We start from the raw sequence: 4214 nt of genomic DNA on the forward strand, positions 1-4214 counted from the left end.
AGAAAGGCCTTCGCTCAACACATGAGTTTTGACCTACCAAGTGAAACCCCAGAGAGATAGACTCCTGGGCCTTGACAAGGAAGTTCAAAACTGTGCAGGAGGCATGTAGCTCATTCTGTCAAAGGTTCTGGGGAAACACAGAGGACAGGATTAAAGAGCCTTTCCTCTTTGACACCATATGAGAAAAATAGAGGTCAACACATTGCCTTTGGTGGGTGTCACTGGCCCCAAATCGGGTACCTGTGAATGTTCCCTGAACTTATGTATTTAATCTTTACAACAAAGATTTGGTAAGAAGAGAGAAAACATTCAAGAAAGCTAATTGACTTTTTTTCCTATCTAGATAAGATTTTTTCAACATCCTAATTTGTGGTTTTGATTCTATGCTCTTCATGTTAACCCACTTTTACACTTCCTCCTCCTGTTCCCTGTCTTCCATGTATGTTCCTCTCCATCTTACAGTGCAAAGTATTGAGCCTTCCAGTTGTCCTGCAATTGTCAATGCTCTGGAGGATTTTGTGATGTATGTCGCATGACCACCAGCTCCTTCCATATTTCCTTGGACAACAAAAAGCAACACACAGGCCAAGCTACATTTTGGTCCATATACATCACCAGGTATCCCACAGGACATTGACAGGGACAGGAGTTGGGTTCTGTGTGCCTGATTCCTGAACCTTCTCTTCTTATCACCTCTCATATCATGTTTCTTCAAATGAACTCAACACCACCCAGTTTCCAAGATGAAGGAAGGCATTGCATTTAATACCAAAAATATTCTTAGTTTTGTTTTGTTTTGTTCTGACAATGCACAACTAGATTTCTGTTTCAACATAATCCATAATCATTTATAAAAAGAATAAATATGGTTCATTGTCAGCTCTGTTTGTGTTTTCGAAAACTTTATGGCAATTAACTTGAATTTTAGAGGGCAAGATTGCATGTTTCCATGCTACTGACAAGGAAGTGAAAACGCATGGGTTGCTCTCTTAGTATCCACGCCAGAGGATCAAGGACAGATGTAATTTGTGAGGGTTATTGTTCTGTGCTCTAGGGGTCTAGACTCCTAACACCCTATCATCTTCCTTTGGGTTCCACACCTGTCAGGGCAGAAATAACAGTTTAATTCTTTGAGCTTGAATGTCGATAAGGGAAGGAGCTGGGAGAAGGCTTTTCTTAGTACTTCTGGATATATTATTTAGAATTGGAAGCTTCAATGGTAGCTTCAAAAGAAAGTCAAATATGCCAATAACTTCACCCAACTGTTGGTTTTCCAAATGCACCTCAAAATACTAATGGTATTAGGTAGTATCCTTGTCACTTGCTTGGGTTGGGACTACCTAGCTAAGTCCCCTAAAATGCCAGGGCCATAGCAAGTGTTCCACCATGAAGTGGCAAGACTAAGCCTAGGTTGTTTATTCATGAGAGGGACGTTAAATAAATCTCTTCTCTAGTGGTACACAGTAGGTAAATATTTAGTCAGGCGAGAATGCAGCCTGCCTACAAACAAAAGACACAATGGGAAGCAGCGTCAATTACCTGTCCTGACAGAAGGGAAGCACCTCTCCAAGTTTTAGCCTGCAACATAATAAGTATGAAGGTTATCAGAAAAGGAAATGCATCTAGGCAACCTTGACTTTCTAAAGTGTCCCGACCTTCAAGTCTGCCAGCAGTTCAGTCTTTCCCAGAACCAAATATTGAAGTCATTTCCTCCCTTCCAATCCCCTCAGATTTTAGCCACTGTGGCAAGGATTTCTCTTCTTCTGATGACTTCCTCAGAAGCTGTCTGTGAGAGCATCTTTGCCAGTGCCAGCAGGCACAGTGTGGACGCCTCTCAGTGGGCAGCGAGCAAGTTGGACAAAACAAAGTAGAATCAGTGCGTATAGCATTGCAGTATGGTCATTCTTAACTCCTCCTTTCTCAAAGTCAAAACGACCAAGTTGCACAGAGGTGAAAGTCAGTAAGCCCAATGGTATATTTGAGATTTCAGGGTGTCATTGAAATTTGTCCTTTGTGCATGGAATTCTCTCCTTGTTTATCCAACAGAGTGTTCCATAATTGACTTTAGATTTCTTCCCTGCCATGCAACCTCATCTTGGAAGACAGGGGAATCCAAAGGTACCTTTTCGTCTACATGTATGTTACCATGTCTCGATTCATGGAACTCAAGTCTTCCACTTGGAAGAGCGTTGGAATCATCTACCATGCTTCAGGTTAAATCTGATGAAAAGAAGACGTTTTCTACGCACTAACTGACTAGCCCGTGGTCAAATACACATGGGTTGCTTTTTATCGAGTATGTTGTACTACACATCTGAATTTACATGATGTCCTTGATTGGATATTCAAGCTTCAACCATGGCTTTAGAAATTGTGTATCCAGCAAGTGTTACCAAGAGTCCTATGCTCCAGCTTCGTAAAAGTCTGTTAGTACCAAGATATATATATATATATATATATATATATATATATATATATATATATATATATACATATATGTGTGTGTCAATTCTGAATTAATTGTGTTCAACATGAGGATGTTAAGAAGATTCAGTGTGTGGTACTTTCTTGTTTCATTGGAGAGTTAGCACGTCTGATCCATTATCAGGATTGTGGGTCTACCAGCTAGCAACATGTTCTTTAGAAATATCTTTCCTTGTTTCATAAAGGAATAGTTGTTTTCATAGATCTTGGGTAACACGCAAATTTTGTTAGAATAGATGATTTGCATCTGTGTGAGAGCGGCAATCAGAGGATGAATGTACGCAGGAGGAAAACAGAAATAACAACAACAAATAACAGAAAGCAAAGCCCAATTGTCATTTCTCATGATGGATCAACTGAGATGGTTTCCATGCGAGAGAGAGATAGGTAAACACAACATGCTCTGGAAGATTTTGGCAGCTAAGACATAAATGATGAACACCAATAAAACTAGGGAATGTCTCCAACAGGTGCCCTGGCTTCTCACCTAGCCATTATTATCTAGAATTTACCCAGCCTCCAACAGGAAAGACCATTTCAATTTTCCCTCTATATAAATTGAATGATCCTTTAATTATTAGTTATACGTCAGCCTTTACACAACTTTGGGTAAAGTGCGAGGGCAGTCCTTGTCCTCCAATATTCTTGGGACTACTGGCATGAGCCCTAACCTCCCCTCCTGACACTTTACCACATATGTGCAAGGGTACATCGCCGGAGACTAGGAATGAGCAGCACGTTCGAATTCATCAGTTCTTACATATTTTTTGAGTACGTCATTTGCACCTACAGTCATCTCTACCTGATATATGTGCCTACTCCTATAGTAAAGGTTGTCTCCCTATCACTTGGAATCATTGCTATCTCTTTGAAAATAGAAAGCAATGAAGATTGTATCAAACCAAGTATGGGTACTGTTATGAGGCCTTTTTCGAAAAATCTCAGAATCTGATGCCACTCTGCACAGTTCTCATCCTCTCTGAAGAGGGAAGAGTGCAAGGCAGGCTCTGAAATCCTCATGGGTCTCACGAGGACCTCATATCTGGACCTCAGATCGCATCTGTTCAAGTCAGTCAACGTCCTCAGAGACCTGTTGTCATCATAGATCCAGAAAGGCCTTCGCTCTACACATGAGTTTTCACCTACCAAGTGAAACCCCGGAGAGCTAGACTCCCGGGCCTTGACAAGGAAGTTCAAAACTGTACAGGAGGCATGTAGCTCATTCTGTCAATGGTTCTGGGGAAACACAGAGGACAGGATTAAAGAGCCTTTACCCTTTGACACCATATGAGAAAAATAGAGGTCAACAAATTGCCTCTGGTGGGTGTCAATGGCCCCAAATCGGGTACCTGTGAATGTTCCCTGAACTTATGTATTTAATCTTTACAACAAAGATTTGGTAAGAATAGAGAAAACATTCAAGAAAGCAAAATGACTTTTTTTCCTATCTAGATAAGATTTTTTCAACATCCTTATTTGCGGTTTTGATTCTATGCTCTTCATGTTAACCCGCCTTTACACTTCCTACTCCTGTTCAATGTCTTCCATGTATGTTCCTCTCCATCTTACAGTGCCCAGTATTGAGCCTTTCCAAATGCACCTCTGTTTTCCAAATGCCCAACTGTTGGTTTTCCAAATGCACCTCAAAATACTAATGGTATTAGGTAATATCCTTGTCACTTGCTTGGGTTGGGACTACCTAGCTAAGTCCCCTACAATGCCAGGGCCAT

General features: G+C 40.9%; 1 non-coding gene across 1 annotated transcript; it reads right to left on the reverse strand.

The window, feature by feature from the left end:
* Positions 1–3528: 3528 nt before the first annotated feature.
* Positions 3529–3593, reverse strand: LOC132647840 (small nucleolar RNA SNORD109A). The gene has a single exon (XR_009586180.1). It is a non-coding gene; the product is annotated as a small nucleolar RNA SNORD109A (small nucleolar RNA).
* Between the last annotated feature and the right edge of the window lie 621 nt (positions 3594–4214).

The sequence above is a fragment of the Meriones unguiculatus genome, chromosome 14 (genome assembly GCF_030254825.1).
Source record: "Meriones unguiculatus strain TT.TT164.6M chromosome 14, Bangor_MerUng_6.1, whole genome shotgun sequence".
Lineage (NCBI taxonomy): Eukaryota > Metazoa > Chordata > Mammalia > Rodentia > Muridae > Meriones > Meriones unguiculatus.